General features: G+C 33.1%; 1 long non-coding RNA gene across 1 annotated transcript in view; it reads right to left on the bottom strand.

Annotated features, from left to right (window-relative positions):
* LOC105480494 (uncharacterized) overlaps positions 1–12432 on the bottom strand; it is a 116747-nt gene that overhangs the window by 12849 nt on the left and 91466 nt on the right. The window lies entirely within an intron of this gene.

Raw genomic sequence — 12432 nt, 5'->3', positions numbered from 1 at the left:
ATTTGCTAACTGTCCAAAGAAATTTGTTTCAATGCTGCAGTTCAGACATATCAACTGACCTTACTAAGTTAATATTTACCAAGGATTAATAGCTTGATTCTTCAAACTGAAATTCCAGAGACTGGCTGTTAAAAAAAAAGTATTTTGGGGCCCAGGCCATTGGATGTAAATTTCTATCAGTTTCCAGGTGGCATTTCAAGGTAGAAAATTATATTTTCTCTGGAGCATGAATTAGAAAGAAATGGTCTAGCTGTCTGTTTAAATCAATTAAAAATGTCTAGAAACTAGTTAAATCATAAGTTTCCACCATCACTACTTCCTTCAAGGATGGTTGCTGTTTTTCCAAGCTGCTTTTGTGTTTACTTTCAAAGGCCTGTCCCAGTGTGGACTATAGATAGGTGATGTGGCAAGAGATAAAATAAGGACCTTCTCCAAAATAAGGACCCTGTTCAAGGCCATTGGAAAAATTGTCACTTTTGTTAGAGGATAAAGAGGACAATGAAGAAGAATGCTGCAGATTACCTAAAGCTGATACCTTTAAGTAATTCTTTTCCCCCTAAATCTCAGCTGTTCTATAAAGTCCTTGAAATTTATCTTTTTTCAAAAAGAACACAATTTTTTGTATCCTCTGCTTGATGATTCTGGAACATCGATACATATGAGAATGGCATTTCTGTGCAATGATAAAATTGTAAATTATTTCTGCCTTTTATCCTTTCTTTTATCCTTCTTTGATTTCATGATGATAGATATCATTTATTCTGCTATCAATGTGTCCATCATTAATTATTTTCTTTGTTGTTTTCCTGCCAGATTATTCTTTCTATTTTGATACTGAAAAATGAACAAACTCAAGGAACTACTCTTATGTAGGGGAAGATTAGAAGCAGCATTTTTATTGAAACATGCACTAGGTATAATCATGTTTATATCTAGAAGGAAACGTATCTAAATCTAAATGTTAATAGTAATTATCTATAAATTGTGAGAGAAATTTAAATTCTACTTTCTTCTTTTTAGTATTTCCCCAAATTTATATATTGACACTGTGTTTATAATAAAAAAACAGATATTTTGATTTAATATCACATTCTACTGGTTTTGAATCTAAGCTTGCCAGTACAAGGTAGATGTCATCTTGCTTACATTACCTATAAATGATCTTGATTAAAACACCTCTCTGAGTATCAGTTTCTTCACTTGTAAAATACCTCCTTCATAGAACTGGGAGAATTAAATACAATAAGTTGAGTGCCTGGAACATAGAGAGTGATTTAAAAAATCAGCCTACTTTTTAGAAATTTAACATTAGTTGAGAAAAAGAGTTAAAATACGAAAATGCCCAGGTTTAAAATAGTGACTTTGGAAAAATTACATTGGTTATTTGTTTGTTTCTTAGAGTTGATTTCTCCCGTTTATGTTTCGTACTGTGTTCCAGAAAGCTTGGCTTATGAATAAGTGGGATATACTGTACCCCACTGAGCTGTGATCTTTCAGAGCTAGGAGGGAACTTCAGAAATCTTTAAGCCTACAACATTTATTTCATAGTTGAAATACTGAGAGGACAATTTATATCTAACAGCAACTTTGTTTCCAGTGTGCTCTCCAAGAGTAGATCATCTCTTAACTTTTACCAGTAAATTTGGGATTATTTGCTATCATCTTCATAGGATTCCTGGACCCCTAGGCTTTAGACTAGTGGCTAAAATGGAGAAGAAAAAGCTGGAGAGAGAAAAGTCAGGAGAGATGAAAGAAGTGCTAGAGAAAAGCAATGTTAAGGCTTCAACCCAACAGCAAGTCCACGGTGACATCATTTATCTTCTAAAATAAGTTTTAACCACGGTTGAAGAAAATATTTACCCTTGCAGACGGAAAACTTTTCCACGCAATTTTATAAACTGTGGGACTATGCAAAACAGTTATTTCCTCACTGATACATTGGAGGTTCCTTATTTCAGGAGAATTTGCATGCCTTTTGTCTGGTCAGTGCTGCATAGGACGCTGCAGAACTCCCTGGGTTACATTTTGGGAGGAGGCAGTGCTGTAAGAAAAGCAACTGTTTATCAGGAGCCTTGGTTGGGATTGTGTCCCTTAAGTTATTAGTGCTAAAGGCAGAGAGAAGTGTGATAGTTAGAACAAGAAGGCATTTCTATGCAGTCTTTCGTTTTTCAACTCAACTCCCCTCTTGCTCTTAATTTAAGTAATAAAGCCCATGGAAATATTTGTATTTCTTAGACAAACAAGATTTTTTCCCCCCTTGGGCAACCTTTCTTACAAATACACTAATTTGGGGGAAAGAGGAGTGAGAGAGTTCCTTTCAACTTATGAAGAAGTGTTAATTATTCCTTTGACAAGACTTCTAACTCTTAGGAAACAGCTCTCCTTTTAGAAAGCTGTTTCTGTCTGTTGCTGTTATCTAGAAGCAGCCACCTGGTTGGAGGGGAGAGTTTAATTTTTTCCTTAATAGTGATTTAGTTTTGAAAGATCTAAAATATGCAAACACAATAGTTGAGCCTATGATCTACCTGTCTTACCTTGTATATCCCATTTGGCCCTTCCTTTTAGAATTTTTCATTCAGTTTCCATGTTATGGATTTCAGCTTGACATTTTTCTCCACCTAAAATTGTCTTATAACAGATGTATAAAAATTATAAAAGGAGATACTGTTAGAAAGGCCAGGGCATAAGAACCTCAATGTGCACAGATAAACCAATTGAAGAAAATTACAAATTAATCAATCAATATGAAGACAAGCAGTTAATAGGAGTAGTGGTTCAGTCATTCACTTGGACATTTATTTATGCCACCATTTAATATTTGAGTATGTACTACAGACAAGAATCATGCTAACAATTATTGATAGCATGACAAGAAGCATTAGACTTTGTCTTCCCAGAGGTTATTTTCAAACACAAAAATTATTAGAGAGAATTCCTATTTTAGTTTGGAGTTTGGACATTAGTAATGGCTGTCCTCTCCATTGCTGTGTGTACTTGGACTGGTCACTTTGTCATTCTGTGCCACAGTTTCCTCACCTGTCAAACAGGGGGCCTGAGTGTGATCTAGAATAGTTTTCCTTAAAGTGTGGTTCAGTGCCTATGTGCAGACAGTTCAGTTCTGTTCATGACAAGTTTAATGCAGAACTTAAGAGCAGGCATTGAGAAATGTTCAACTCAATTTTACAAGGTGATCCTCCATCTGTAGAATCTCACAAACATTGTGGGTTTGAGCTTTGGAGTATTTGTTTTATTATTTCATTTTTCTACTAATTTTTATTGTACTTTAAAAAGTGTCCATTCATTATGAATTTAAAGATAAAAATTGGGCTTTTATCACAGACAAATGGTCCAAGGATAATATTTATAAAGAAAAGGTGTTGTGGCCAAGACTGTTCTTATTGGAGAGTCAAAATATAAGTTAGTATATTAAAGGCACTGAACAGTTGTACAGCAAACAAACCTATAGAATCTAGCATTTCCCAGACATAGTGTACTATCCATAGTCTACCACATTATTTTTACCATGCCATGACATATCTACACTTCAAACCATTGAAACGTTGAAATCTATGTGATTTCATGATCAATAATCTCTTTAAGAATTGATAGGACTCTTTAGACACACACTATAACACCTGTACCTCAGGAAACATAGTTACCTGAACTTTGGGGTTTATCTGTGAAAATTAGATCGATCATTATTATGTCTTGGAGTTATATAGTTTTTATATAGTTTGTATTGCTATAACCCAAGAGATTTTCTATAACCATGCCTTAAAAAATACAGGCAGAGCATTCATAAGTCCAGGCAGAAATGTATAAATATAGCCTATTCCTAAGATAAGGAGAAGAATGTTTTCCTTGATGTTTACTTGAAGCCATTTCTTCTCACAGTTTTTTCTCAAATGTTATTAAAAATCCACTCACATCTTGTCTTGCTGATTTTTTCAGAGGGGAGGCAGTGAGGCACATTTCTTTATTTCAGTTGGTGCAGCTACAATGACTAGATATTAAAGGATGCCCTTTTAGAGAAGAAAGGTCATTTTTGACACAGAAAGGAAATGAGTGTCTACAGATCGGGTACTGGCCTGATCCTATGCCTGCCCAGTCAATGCTAGCAATTAGCAGAAAGCATTTTGGCCTCCTAGCGGAGAAAAAAAATAGAAGGAAAATATAAATTAAAATGTTTAATGTATTTCTTGAGACTTGATTATTTTTAACTTTTTAGTCCTTCAAAGTGTTAGTCCCCTCCTCCTCCAAAATGTTATGAACTTTTGGCAATTCTTATTTGATTGTTATTCCAGTGGAAGTGAAGCAGAAAGTCACGCTATCACATGGTTTCTTTATATAAATTGACTTTTGTTTGTTTGTTTTTCAAAACTATCTAAGTCTGCAACTCCAAAATGTGATTCTCTCTGCGGAGGAGAATTATGGATAACTTTAGTTTTCTTCTTTATACTTTTTCTGTATTTTTATTTTGCATAAGTGTCATAAAATATATGTAAAAAGAATCTCAGATTCTATAGATGTGTAAAAGTCAAGGAAAATGTCTTCCTAAAGGCTCAGATGGACAGGTTTTGGATATTGAAAATTTTTATTAAATTGGACCTGAAGTTTAGATTTCTTCTTAAAATTCCTTCTTCAAAGTGTGAGTCATGGTAGCATTTGTAGTAACATGACCTTGCTGACATGCCACATTTAATTAGCCTCAAATTGTGCTGTTTTATTTCAGGCTAACTATGGAGGCATTTCCACAGCTGAGGAAGGTGCCACTTCCTTCTGGCTCCTGATCCCAGTCTACTGGGGGCAGTTCCTCTTCCTTGGTTCAAGATTTGTCTCAAACAGAGACTTCGCTCAAAAGGAAATACAGATGGGCCAACAATTAGTGACTTTGATCAATGTGAAAAGCCAGAGCAGATGATTCAGTGCAAATGATCCACTCAAGGGCCAGGATTGGCTTATTTATCAGGCCCCTCCAACTAGAGTCTAGATCAGGGCTGCCCGGAGTAATAAAGCGCACGTGCAAAGCACTGCCGCAACTTGCCACGCAGCGTCTTCCAGTACAAACCTGGAGGACAGACTCTCCCTAACTGCCAGTAGTCACATGCCCTCCAGGTTGAAGAGGGTGGCTTCTCTTCTCTAAGGCTGGTTTTTACCACTTTAGAGTGGCCATTGACTTTTCTATCAAAGTCAGGCCTTGGCTGTGAGGAGTCATATCACATGCTTGCCCCTGCCTCTGTATGACACTGAATTGGGGAATAAAACTATCCTGCTTTTGCTACTAGATTCTCAAGAACTGTGTCTGGGAAATACAGGATTTGCACCTAATAATACCCTGACATTCTGCTCTCTACAAATAAGCAGTAAAATAAATAGCAAAAATGTGTTTAAATGCTACCTGATAATAGGGAAAGGACTTTGAGGGATTTTAATAGAAGCAGTGACTTCATCTATATATGAACCATTCCAAGAAAATGCATTTGAAGCAGGCAACAGCACATATGCCCTGAAAGGGCTGCTTTATTTAGATTCCACATGTCACTTTTCAGGATGGAAAGGCACTCATCTCTGGAAAGTCTTTTTGGGTAAATATGAAAACTAATACAACTAATTATGTTTTGAGTCTTTTTCTCTTTCACGTATATGCACACTTTTTATTATACTCCTTCTAATAATTTATTTATAATTTTTCTCCACTAGGTAATCAACTCCTTGGGAACTGGAAGCCTTTGTCATCTTTGTTTGGTTAAGAACATTGTCCTGAAGAAAGTAGGTGCTCAAATACATGACATAACAGCCAATGCTTTTTGCTATGTCAATAGTGACATGACAGCCTATACTTTGTGTGATTTTATGGTGCCATTTAGTATGTCACATGGATAATTTCTTCTAATCTATTTAAGTTAGGTGATATTGCTACACAAATTATACTGATAGAGATACTGAGGTGTGAAATGGTCACGTGAGTTAAGTCACATGCTGACATATAACAGGACAGCTAGCCCACACATAAGTGGGCACATCTTATCACTAGCCTACAATTTTTTTTTGTACTTATTCAAAAGAAAAAGAAAGCTTCTCTACAAACTTTTTTTTTGGCAGGGGAGGAGGGTCACTTGCAATAGTAAGATTTCAGAGGTCACATGAGCAGGCTAGGGAATCAAACAATCCTGAGGTTGAATTCTAGCTTGTTGATTTGCAAACTGTAAAACTTAGCTTCTCTGAGCATCAGCTCATTGAGCTTTCAAGGGATAATGAATCCTATATGCTTTTGTCTTTCTATATAGATTCTGGTATAAACAATATGTATATTTTAGATAGAAAAGACATAGAATCAACATTTCTGGAAGCTTTAATTTTATCTATTAATAACTCTATTTTATTTATTTACTAATAAATACATAATTAGTAATCAAAATTAATGTTTTATTAACACTGATTAATATTTATTAATAAATAAAATGCATTTTGTTTATCAATAAAATAACTCATGTTTTTAGTGTGTCAACTCATTCTTTTTTCAGGACACTTGCTGAAGGAAGGCTAATCTATTCAAATTTTTAATATGATTTTATACAGGGTAACAATGAGTTTTAGATTTGTATATCAAACATGAGCTTATATCCCTAAAGCTCTCCTATGAGCAGAATAAATGTTTAAATAAGTGAAATTCTTAAGTGTGCATTCGGATTTCTAAAAGAGGCTTCCTTCCCCCACTGCCTCTTTCCTAAGATCTGGCTGTATTCTCAACCCTTGCCTTTGTTAGATATGCGGCAGGTGACCTCCTTCCTCTCGAAGTCCATGCTTCACCGCATTCCCCATTTCGGACTGTTGCCTCCCCTATTTCTGTATTTCAAAATCGAAATCTGGTAGCCCAAGTTATCACTCAATCATTTTTTATTGCTTTTTAAAAATCAGCTGTTGAAATAACTGAATGCTAAAAAGTTGGTCAGTTGCCAAAAACAGCATTAGGAATAGGATTTGGAGAGGTCATTAGACCACCTCTGTTAGTTATTCACTCAGACATCGTCTTGGAACCAGAAAACCATTGCATTCAGAACAGCACTTATAAAAGCAATCCATTGACCTCCGTTTCTACTTTTCTCCCCTATTAATGTTGAAGCTTTTTCTGTGTGATTATGTGATGAAACTTGGTTCTTATCTCAGTGACAAATGCAATGGCGTGTTAACAGGGAAAGCTTCAACAGTCTATTTAAGAAATAGGCCAGAATTTAACGTCATCTAAAGTTCAGATTTGTGTTTTTAGAAGCTTTTTCATAGAAGCAGGCACCGAGCAGTATCACAGAATCAACATTTGTACAGAGTTATGTCTCAGGTCTCCAGTCTAACCTTGAAATTGGTGAACAAATTATGCTCCATTGGCCTTTTCCAGCTTTAAGATGTTACTGAGGCCACTAACCGATTAGCCAAACTTACTCTTTTTTTCTGTGTCCAGGAGACCCTAGTATGGTAAATAGTCTTAAATCAAGCTCTCAATATTTTGTATCCATGAAGTCTTGTAAAATTTTATTCATTCTTTTACCTTTTGGTTTTAAACATTAAATAGTGAGGTGAGAAGTATTATCTATTTTTCTATTTTCTGAAATAGTTCAGGCAAGATTGTGCTTGTTTCGTATATATTTAGTAGAATCCATCCACAAAGTCATCTGGGCTAGTTGTTTTCACAAAGAAGATTTTCTTTCATAAGAGACTCAATTCTTTTAATGGATATATGACTACTTACATATTCTGTTTCCTCCAGTCTCTATTTTATCTATAGTTTCAAATTCAAGTTTTTTATAGCTGCCTAAGTGTTCCTGTTAGTATCTTTGCAATGTTTTTATGAACTATTGTGCTGTTCTTTTTATGATTCCTAAACTGACCATTTATGTCTTATCTTTTTTGTTCTTGGTCAGGCTTGCCAGGAGTTTTATCGATTATTTCAGTCTAAGTTTTAAAGATACAACTTTCAGCTTTGTTTTTCCTATTGTATATCTGTTTCGTATTTCTTTAAACAGGATTTACAACTATTCCTACACTTAACAAATAAATTTCTATTGTTATTATTATTTACTTACTTTAGTCTCTCTGGGTTTAATTTACTAGTTTTCTAAATTCTCAAGATGGTGCATAGATAGCTGGTTTTCAGTGTTTCTTAGTTTTGAATATATACATCTAAGGATAAAACTGTTCCTTTGTACATGGTCTCAGTTGCATTCCACACATTTTGATACTTGGTATTTTCACTTGGTATTTTCATTACTATCAGTTCGAACATTTTTGACCATCAGTTTTCTTCTTTGACCAAAGGGTTATTTAAATGTGTGTTGAATAATTTTCTAACATTTTGAAGTTCTTCAATTATCTTTTGTTACCTATTTTTAGCTGAATTTTACTGTGGTCACAGAATATCTGACCAAAACCTGTGTAATTTCAATCTGTGTGGATCTATATCATATGAATTCTTTGAAATGTATTGAGACTTACTTTATGGTCCAACATATGGTCAACCTTGGTAATACTCTATAAACTTGAAAAGTATGAACATTCTTTGTGTGGTAAAAAGTTTACATGTTAATTTGATAAATTTGTTAATAAGTTGCTAAATTTCTATCTTTATTGTTTTTTTTCCACTTGTGCTACCAGTTACTGAGAACAATTTTTCAAAATTACATAGTGATTGTTCATTCATCTATTTTTTCTATCAATTTTTGTTTCATAGATATTGAGCCCAAATTATTAAGTGCAAAAATTTTTAATTGTTATACTTTCCTAGTATTTGACCTTTCATTGTTAAATATCACTGTTATTTCTAATACTAGTTTATGCTGTAAAGTAAATTTGTCATATCAGTATAGCAACTGATAATCATTATTTTTTAAGTGGAATATTTATTCCTCATTTATTGTGTTTGGGCTTAGTAAGCCTATTATCTTAATATTCACTTTTTATTTATCTCTTGTGCTTTAAGTTTTATTTTATTTTCCCTATTGCTTTATTTTTGATAATTTTTCTGTTTCTATTATGCTCACTTTCTTACCTTATTTTTTTTTTTTACCATTTTTAGGTGGTTACTATGGAGATTTTGACATATGTTCTTGATTTATTAAGGTTTCATAAAATCAGTAATTTTATCATCTTCCAGAAAATACAAGGATCATAGAACTATTTAATTCCTTTGACTCAGCTACCTACCAGCTTGTGTGCTATTATTGCATGCAATCTAATTCTAAATATTAAACCCCACAAGATATTTTATTATTATATTTATAGTCAATATTCTTTTTGTTTTCACTACATATTTACCCATTTCTTTGGTCTTTATTTCTTCTGGCATAACTTTGCTCAAATTGGGGATAAATAGTGTTATGCTTGAATAATATGTTTAATGTTTTTAGTATGGTATTGATTATAAAAACTCCATGGTCCTGCTTGTCTAAAAATTTCTTCAAATATCTTGTATTTTAAAAGATATATTTGCTGATATAGAATTCTAGAGTGGCAGATATTATTGCTCTCTATTTTGAAGATATTCTACTATCTTTTGGCTTTCATTGTTTCTGTTCACATCACTCTTCTTATTGCTTCTTTGTAGGCAATACGTTCTGTTGTTTTCCTGGCTGCTTTAAAGAGAATTTGTATGTCTTTAATTTTCTGCACTTTTCCTGTACTGCAATTAGGTAAACATCTTTTGGTCATTTCTCATTTGAAAGCCTATTGAGGTTCATAGCACCTACTGAATCTGTTAACTGATAGCTTTTGTGAGTTTTGAGGTTATTCATCAATATCTCTTTAAATATTTATTCTGCCTTCCTCTATTATCTTTCTGAAGCCCCAATTGACTTGTTGCGACAACTTCTCTCTGTGCATCATATGCCCTTTAAACTCACTTCTATATTTCCTAAACTTTTTTCTTATCGTACTTCAGGCTAGGTAATTTTTCAGTCATATCTTCCAATTTACTAACTCTTTTTTCTGAGTCCAATATACTGTTAAACACATCCTATGAGCTCTAAATTTGTATCTGTATTTTTATTTAGTTATATGCTATTTATTTATTTATTATTTTAATGTTCAGTTTTCTTTTGAAATTCTCCACTTAATATTTAATTCTTTGAACATATTAAGTATAGTTCTGTGTTTTTATGAAGTATATGCTTTATGATTTTAATATGTGTATTTTGGGTGGGTCTAGTTCTAATATTTATTGTCCTTTGGTTTCTGGTCAATTTTGTGTACGTGTAAAACTCACTATTTTTGACTAGGTGCTGAACATTGCATGTCAAAAATTGTAGCAATAACTTGAAGTTACATATGATATTATTTTCCTTAAGAAATAATTTATTTTTCTTCTTGTAGACAGCTAAGCTAGAGAAAAATTGGAGCCAAATCTGGGATTTAAATCTTTTAAATAGGGCTTTTGGTCCACATGAGAGTTTGTCTATCTGCTGTACATTATAAATTACAGAGGATCCCCACAGAGGATATGTCTCAGGACCCCTAGTGAATGCCTGAAACCATGGATAGTACTGGGCCCTATATATACGCGAATGTTTTCCTGCATATACATTCCTATGATAACATTTAATTTATAAATTAGGTACAGTAAGATATTATCAATAACTAATAATAACATAGAGCAATTATAACAATACTCAGAATGGCGCACAATTTGAAGGTTATAAATGTTTATTTGTTTATGAATATCTTTATTTCTGGAATTTTCCATTTAATATTTTCTGACCATGGTTAACTGTGAGTAACTAAAACTGTAGAAAGTGAAAACACAGATAAGGGGAATGTAGCCCATCAGAATCTCATTTTGAAATGTGGAATATTAGCCAGGGATCTTTCTCCTTCATGATTCCTGAACTTTTTCTTTTCTCATCTAGCTTCATAAGACTAATGAAAACTCTGCTCAGATTTTCCGGTTTTTTATTCACTACTTTTGCTTTCAGAATCTGTAATTACCCAGCAGGTAAGTGATATTGTAAGTGCCTAAATACTTTTCTTGGTTTCCCTATTTTTACAGTTCATGGCCTGAAAATTCTTACTTCCTTGATAATTCTCCAATAACTTAAATCAGAGGTTTTGTACATTTTGGACAGAGTCTGTAGTCCTAATCATCCTGTTCATCCACTGCTGGCAACAGAAATGAACAAATATACATTTTGAAGTAAAATAACAAAATGAAAATCTACAAATTCACCACCTTGCTTAAATTTTTACTAGTGTAATTGAGTCCACCTGTGTCCTCCCTACCTCTTCTAATCATCCAGAATTAATTGCAGTCCTGAATCCCTTTGCTTAAAAATTATCTTACTATTTATGTTTACATCCCTAAGCAATACACTGTTTGGTTTGCTTGCCTTGAACTTTATAAAAATACATACTTTTTCTAGTCTTCTGAGACTTGCCTTTTTTCCTCAATATTGTGGTTTTGAGATTTATCCATGTTATTGTGAATAGCTGTAATTCATTTATTCTTTCTTCTATACATATATTCTATTATCTATTTTGTTTTCAGTGGGCATTTTTGAGTTTTATCTTTTTCTCAATTACAAACAAGTTGCTGTGGATATTCTTGTGCATGACTCATAGTGACAATAGTCAACAGATTCTCTAAGGTATACAAATACGAATGAAATGTTTGTGTAAGAGACTGTGTACATTTTCTACTTTTCTAGATAATGCCTGGTTGTTTTATATAGTTGGTATATCAATGTGCACACTCACAAACAATTGCTTATGGGTTCCCTTTGATTCATGTATTCACTAATATTGATATTGACAAACTACTAAATATTTGCCAAGATATTGCAAAATTACAGTTATTGTGGTCTTAATTTACATTTCTTAATTACTAATGAGATTCAACAACTATTTATATATTGGTTCATCATTCATGTTTATTTCTCTGTGAAATACCTGTTCTTAATTTACCTTTTTGCCTGTTTTACTTTAAATAATTGATTTCCAGGAATTACTTATATATTTGGAATGCTACTGCTTTATCAAGTATGTGTATTGTAAATATCTTCTAGTTTGTTACTTCTTTTCACATTGTTTTCTGATGTATTTTGATAAAAGGAAATCGTTAATATTTGGAATCAATCACCCACCAAAAATTAAAAGTCAGGCAAATTGTAACTTGAATAAGAAAATTTCAAACTGTAACATTTAAAACAAATCTCTATTAATATTAAGATGTACACTTTTGTTATAAAAGATTTTAAAATATTTTTTGTTGCGTCTATTTGATTCTTCTCTCTTTTCTTCATTAGTCTTGCTAGTGGTCTATCAATTTTGTTGATCTTTTCAAAAAACCAGCTCCTGGATTCATTGATTTTGAACAGACACTTCTCAAAAGAAGACATTCATATAGCCAACAGACACATGAAAAAATGCTCATCATGACTCGCCATCAGAGAA

Source organism: Macaca nemestrina, chromosome 9 (assembly GCF_043159975.1).
Source record: "Macaca nemestrina isolate mMacNem1 chromosome 9, mMacNem.hap1, whole genome shotgun sequence".
Lineage (NCBI taxonomy): Eukaryota > Metazoa > Chordata > Mammalia > Primates > Cercopithecidae > Macaca > Macaca nemestrina.
Note: the sequence above shows the minus strand (reverse complement) of the source record. Positions and strands in the feature narration are given on the sequence as shown.